Source organism: Entelurus aequoreus, linkage group LG03 (assembly GCF_033978785.1).
Source record: "Entelurus aequoreus isolate RoL-2023_Sb linkage group LG03, RoL_Eaeq_v1.1, whole genome shotgun sequence".
Lineage (NCBI taxonomy): Eukaryota > Metazoa > Chordata > Actinopteri > Syngnathiformes > Syngnathidae > Entelurus > Entelurus aequoreus.
The window spans coordinates 48,653,059-48,660,127 of NC_084733.1; the positions used below are offsets into that span (position 1 = coordinate 48,653,059).

The 7,069-nt window shown below is 39.7% G+C and overlaps 2 long non-coding RNA genes across 2 annotated transcripts; both read right to left on the reverse strand.

Moving 5' to 3' along the window:
- Nucleotides 1–3,297: 3,297 nt before the first annotated feature.
- LOC133645696 (uncharacterized) lies at nucleotides 3,298–5,629 on the reverse strand. Its single transcript, XR_009825183.1, has 6 exons — nucleotides 5,234–5,629; nucleotides 4,989–5,080; nucleotides 4,795–4,872; nucleotides 4,631–4,705; nucleotides 3,572–3,712; nucleotides 3,298–3,368 (listed from the first exon to the last, which is right to left on the reverse strand). It is a non-coding gene; the product is annotated as an uncharacterized LOC133645696 (long non-coding RNA).
- LOC133645697 (uncharacterized) lies at nucleotides 3,806–4,499 on the reverse strand. The gene is made up of 3 exons (XR_009825184.1): nucleotides 4,190–4,499; nucleotides 3,935–4,012; nucleotides 3,806–3,844 (listed from the first exon to the last, which is right to left on the reverse strand). It is a non-coding gene; the product is annotated as an uncharacterized LOC133645697 (long non-coding RNA).
- Nucleotides 5,630–7,069: the final 1,440 nt, after the last annotated feature.

Genomic DNA, 7,069 nt, shown 5'->3' on the forward strand with positions numbered 1-7,069 from the left:
CTCTCGTTTGAGTCACACATTAAGAGTGTTACTAAAACGGCCTTCTTTCATCTCCGTAATATCGCTAAAATTTGTTCCATCTTGTCCACTAGCGACGCTGAGATCATTATTCATGCGTTCGTTACTTCTCGTCTCGATTACTGTAACGTATTATTTTCGGGTCTCCCTATGTCTAGCATTAAAAGATTGCAGTTGGTACAAAATGCGGCTGCAAGGCTTTTGACAAAAACAAGAAAGTTTGATCATATTACGCCTATACTGGCTCACCTGCACTGGCTTCCTGTGCACTTAAGATGCGACTTTAAGGTTTTACTACTTACGTATAAAATACTACACGGTTTAGCTCCAGCCTATCTCGCCGATTGTATTGTACCATATGTCCTGACAAGAAATCTGCGTTCAAAGAACTCCGGCTTATTAGTGATTCCCAGAGCCAAAAAAAAGTCTGCGGGCTATAGAGCGTTTTCTATTCGGGCTCCAGTACTCTGGAATGCCCTCCCGGTAACAGTTAGAGATGCTACCTCAGTAGAAGCATTTAAGTCCCATCTTAAAACTCATTTGTATAATCTAGCCTTTAAATATACCCCCCTTTTTTAGACCAGTTGATCTGCCGTTTCTTTTCTTCTCTCCTCTTCTCCCCTGTCCCTTGCGAGGGGGAGTTGCATAGGTCCGGTGGCCATGGATGAAGTGCTGGCTGTCCAGAGTCGGGACCCCGGGTGGACCACTAGCCTGTGCATCGGTTGGGGACATCTCTGCGCTGCTGACCCGTCTCCGCTCGGGATGGTTTCCTGTTGGCCCCGCTGTGGACTGGACTCCCGCTGATGTGTTGGATCCACTGTGGACTGGACTTTCACAATGTTATGTCAGACCCACTCGACATCCATTGCTTTCGGTCTCCCCTAGAGGGGGGGGGGGGTTACCCACATATGCGGTCCTCTCCAAGGTTTCTCATAGTCATTCACCGACGTCCCACTGGGGTGAGTTTTTCCTTGCCCGTATGTGGGCTCTGTACCGAGGATGTCGTTGTGGCTTGTACAGCCCTTTGAGACACTTGTGATTTAGGGCTATATAAATAAACATTGATTGATTGATGATGTAGAGCAGCAGTTTCTCCAGACACTTCATAATTATGGATGTGAGGGCTATGGGGCGGTAATGGTTGAGTTCTGTGGGTCTGGATTTCTTCGGTACTGGGATGATGGTTGCAGTTTTCCACAGTGTAGGTATTGTTGCAGTCCGGTAGCATTGACAGAAGAGTGAGTGTAGGATAGGGGAGAGCTCTATGGCACAGTCCCTGATCACCCTGGTTGGAATGCCATCAGGCCCTGGTGCCTTGCCTGGCTTGCAGCGGCTCAACTGGCGCCGTACTTCCTCCTCTGTGAATGGGGCCGGTTCCTCAGGGTCTACCCACACAGCAAAAACACTCCGCGGAGGTATCGCGCTTTCCGGAACGGAACCGCGAAACGGACCCGTATCGGCGTCCACTTGCTCTCAGGAACGTATCCGCCACGGAGGCGGGTCGCGAATCCGCCGTGGCGGCGCGCTGCTTCCGCTCCGCATCCGTGATCAAAACCTAATTTCTGCGGCGGGTGCGCCGTGGCGGCGCGCTGTATCCACTCCGCACCCATGATCAAATCCTAACCTCCCGCCGCGGGCCAGCAACGGACTCATAAAAACCCTGGCTCATCTGGCCGTTTTGGACCCCTTTATCTTATTTTCAAAATCCCTTCTGTTCTTGCTGTAGGATAAAATAGGAAACAAAAAAATTCACTAGGCCCTACTACAGCAATATAGGCTTACATATGCATTGCCTTGTATTTTTAAACTAACAATATTGTCAATAGGCAGAAACAGAAAATGGTCAATTCACTCTATAAAGTAAATATATAATATATATATATAAAAAGTAAATATACATATTTAATCTATTAGGCTACAACTTCAAGGAAACGCTGCTCCATGCACAGCTAACATATCAGAAAATGAATAACTGGTGAATGACAAGAAGTCTAATAAAAGGTTGTTTATTTATACATATACATCTCTATTCCTCCTGAGGAGGTGGAAGCGGGACTCGTCTCCTCGTTGCCCGATCCCCCGCCAAGTTGAACCACCTGATGGCGTGTTTGGTAACCTCAGCGTCCGTGGCTGACCTTGTCAACACATTTTTTCTCACAGCACCTGTAATCAAACAAGATTACAAGACAGATACGTTTGTTTATGGTATGTAGCATCCAAAGCCAAGTATGCTTACACAATACAAAATATGTGATAGGTATTAAGGAGATTACATTTGAAAAAAAAAACATGACTTAAAGTTACTGGAGGTGGTTAAAATAAGGTGCGTGAACTATGAATTTGTGATCAGGGTATAGGTGTGCAAGACATCCAAAATGTTCAAACAATATCGTTATTTGGTTCCTTGATCAGAGTACTTGTTTGGCTCTGTTGGATGACGGCGGCGGGGGGTTGGGGGGGCATAAATAAATATCCATAACCCAACTTTGGGAGGTTGACATTGTTTTCTTATTATATTTGTAGGCCAGGGGTATCCAAAGTGCGGCCCGGGGGCCATTTGCGGCCTGCAGGTCATTTTTTAACGGCCCCAGGGCACATTTTTAAAAAATACAATTGAAATAAATAAAAAACATTAAAAGTGGTATTTAAAGAGCAAACTGTCATGTGTTAATCATTTTTTTGTTTGGCCATGTTTTGCTTGGTTTTTGGACTCTCTTTAGTTCCTGGTTGCACTTTGTTTTGTTTGGTTTCCATGGTCACCCATTAGTTTTCACCTGTCATGTCACGCACCTGTTTCACGTTTTGAGTCACGCACCTGTTGTTAATCATGTCTGGGTTATTTAAGTCTTTCTTTCTGTTCACTCGTTCTGCGTTCATTGTCTTTGTCACACCGGTTCATGTCCCTTGTTGACCAAGTAAGTTTTCATAGTCCATGTCCTAGCTTCTGCTAACTAGCAGCTTCTTTTGTATTTTAGGCACGCTTGCCTTTTTTGTTTATTGTTTGCGTTTGTGATAGTGTGAGTGATTTATGTTTAATAAATCCAAGCTCACCTTCAAGCTGTCGTCCGGAGCCGTTTTTGCATTGGAAGAACAACCCGGCAGCCAGCTGCGACCCCTCCACGTGACACAAACAGGTGAAATGTAACAAGAAAATGTAGCAATGTTTACTCTAATCACACAAAGCTGCCATGTAGGCTGTTTCTTTCTTTAAAAAATAATAATGAATCAAAATCAATGTCATTATGAATTATTGACCTATTCAAGGCTTAAGAAGTTTACCTTCGCAATCAGCTAGTCTTGGTTGTGCTTCATATGTTCCAGCAGGCTAATGATCTGGATTACCTCAGGCGCTGTTGACAAACAGCAGTATAAAATTAACATGTTTCAGTGTTTACCCTCATTACTCATAATCCTGACATTAGCTATTGACCTTAGTTAATGACAAAAGTTATTGACACAGTTTGAACAAAATATGTGATTGCTTGTGAATTTGAATTTTTTCCAAAATTTGTGGCACAGAATGACCATCCGGTATTTGTCAGTTATTGCTCACCAGAGCAGGAATTGTTGTCGGCCATTCTTCCCCCTCGCCATGTTGGCCTGTAGGCCAGGCTGGATCCAGGCTCCTCTGTCTGCCACATTTTGAGGGCTGCTGGTGAGGGGGTTGGAGGGAGTCGAGGAGGGACTGCCGTTCCTAGTGAGGTGGGCATTGTGAGAGAGTCATCAGTTAACCATGACTGATAATACCCAAGGGGCCTATCTATACAGTAATATTTCAGAGATCAGTCCCTTCCTTGTGTAACTCTCTGCATGTTTAATGCAGGTGCTGGTGAAGGTAAAATTGGTATTAAATGGTTGTGATCTGTTAACCATGGTTACTGGATGCTGAGATATTATTTCGGAGATCAGTCTTTACCTAGAAAGTCATCTCCAGTTGAGGAGTCGAGTTGACAAGTACTCATGACTCTTGCTGGCACTCGGCGAGACGGTGGAGCTGGGAGAAGGGATACAAGGAGAGGGGAATATCTTTAGCACTAAATATAAATAAAAAATAAATCAGGTCTCTCTCTTACAAGAGACCTGGTCAGAACAGACACAATAGGTTATTCCAAGCATAAAGAGAAGCAATTATGACGTTATTTTTAAACAAGAAATTTATGGATTTGCATACCACAAGTTCGGACAACAGAAACGTCAAATCTTGGCCAGTTTGGCTAATGCTGCTCCTCATTTAAAGCGGCCCTTTTAATTCCGTCGGTGTTTTTATAGCTGGGCCAGAAAACCATCCCATCATCATACCATCCACTTGGGACAACCGCAATGTCCCTGTTCATTATAAATTTAATCAGATGAAAAGGCATCTTTAATGTAGAAAGAAAGAAAAGGGGTATTTATTCATCGTCAAAGGAACAACGTGGACAAAAGCATGCACAAGTGTTAGTGTATACAAATAAGCAAGTAAGATGAGTTGAGATTTTACCTGAATGGTGCCCCAAGGTGGTAAGAACTATAAAAAAGTTAAAAGTACAGGTCATAATAGTCAGAACTTCAGCTCAATCGTAAAGTAGGGTTTGAAATTATGGGTGTAGTGTATACAGAGATCACTCCCTACCTTGTGTAACTCTCTGCATGTTTAATGCAGGTGCTGGTGAAGGCATATGAATACGTCCTTCCCCATGGTGAGGTGCTAAGGGAGATAAATTGGTATTAAATGGTTGTGATCTGTTAACCATGGTTACTGGATGCTGAGATATTATTTCAGAGATCAGTCTTTACCTAGAAAGTTATCTCCAGTTGAGGAGTCGAGTTGACAAGTACTCATGACTCTTGCTGGCACTCGGCGAGACGGTGGAGCTGGGAGAAGGGACACAAGGAGAGGGGAACATCTTTAGCACTAAGAATGTTAACCATATCTTTAATATTAATATGGTTGGTTCGTTTTTTTTCGATGTTAAGAGATTATTCCTTACAATGCCTGTGCAATTGGCTTGCCAACCCCAGAGATGCGAGGTCACCATTTCCCGGGTCTTCTTCGCTATCATCCGAGTGCCCGAGACGATGGCTGTTGGGTAACCATATCATTAGGATTATTGCAATCCCAAAATTGCCAAATATACATATAGTACAAGCATATTTGGTCTATTTTTGAATGCTACCGGAAATAACCTTCCTATTACTGTAGAAACATGACAAAAACAAGACTGAACACACTTACACTGGCTTCCTGTTCCTTTTTTCTGGCAGCTCCTCATTCTCTGCCTCAGATTGCAAATCCCAACTCCATGTTCCTCAGTAATGTGACACAGAAGGAAATAGTTACAATCGTGAAAAATGTTTAAATCTAAGACTTCAACTGATTGTAACGGAATTGATATGGAAACGATAAAAAAGGTTATTGAAGAGATCTCAGGACCATTGATGTATATTAGTAACCTATAATTTCAAATAGGTAAATTTCCAAACAAAATGAAAATAGCTAAAGTTGCACCAATTTATAAGACTGGAGACAAACATCAATTTACAAATTATAGACCTGTTTCTTTACTTCCACAATTTTCTAAAATCATTTAAAAACTGTTCAATAACAGATTAGAGAGTTTCATAAATAAAAATAGAATACTCGAAGAGAACCAATATGGATACAGAGCTAATGTTTCAGCTTCATTTGCTTTAATTGAAATTACAGAAGAAATTACCAATGCAATAGATAGTAAAAAATGTGCGACAGCAGTTTTTATGGATCCAACTAAAGCATTTGACACAATTAATCATAATATTTTAATCTAAAAACTAGAACGATATGGCATCAGAGGGTTAGTCTTAAATTGGATAAGAAGTTATCTAACGAACAGGAAACAATACGTGAAGCTAGGCGAACACACGTCTACAACGCTAAATATATCCTGTGGTGTACCTCAGGGTCAGGGATCAATATTAGGACCTAAATTATTCAATGTCTATATAAATGACATTTGTAAAGTTACAAAAGATTTAAAGTTAGTATTATTTGCGGATGATACAACAGCGTTTTGTTCAGGAGAGAACACACAGAAGATAATAGAAATAATAACAGAAGAAATTAACAAATTAAAAAGATGGTTTGACAAAAACAGACTATCGTTGAATCTCAGTAAAACTAAAATAATGCTATATGGTAACAGTAGAAGAGAAAGTCAAACACAAATACAAATAGACGGAAATTTAAAGAGTAAATGAAACCAAATTTCTAGGTATAATGATTGATGATAAATTGAACTGGAAATCTCAAGTAAAAAATATACAACATAAAGTAGCAAGAAACACGTCAATAATGAATAAAGCAAAATATGTTCTAGACAAAAAATCACTTCATATTCTCTACTGCTCACTAGTGTTACATATCGGAGTTATTGTGTAGAAATATGGGGAAATAATTACAAAAGTACACTTCATTCATTAACAGTGTTACAAAAAAGATCAGTTAGAATAATATATAATGTTGGATATAGAGAACATACAAATCCTTTATTTATTGGATCAAAGATACTGAAATTCCACGACAGTGAATTTTCAAACAGCTAAAATTATAAACAAAGCAAACTATAACCTGCTACCCAAGAATATACAACAATTCTTCTAAAAAAAAAAAGTACAAATATAATCTTAGAGAGAAATGTATTTTAAAACATGTGTACGCACGTACAACACTTAAGACCTTCAGTATATCAGTATGTGGAATTAAATTATGGAATGGATTAAGCAAAGCAATCAAACAATGTACTAATATGATCAATTATTTATGCTTACATGTGGAAATAATAATAATAAGAGTAAATAAAATAATAATCATAAAAAAGGTAAATAAAGCATACAATAGTCTCTAATAAATTTTTTAAATAAAAAACAGTATATAAAATATATACATCAGCAAATAACAAAAATATAGATCAAGAAAAAGGATCCTAAATATGTGCAGCAATTTTTCCCACCCACATCACCTCATTTTATATTTTTTTCTACAATTAACACATAATAGACATACCTTTTTTTTTTTTTTTGAATGGAAACAAAA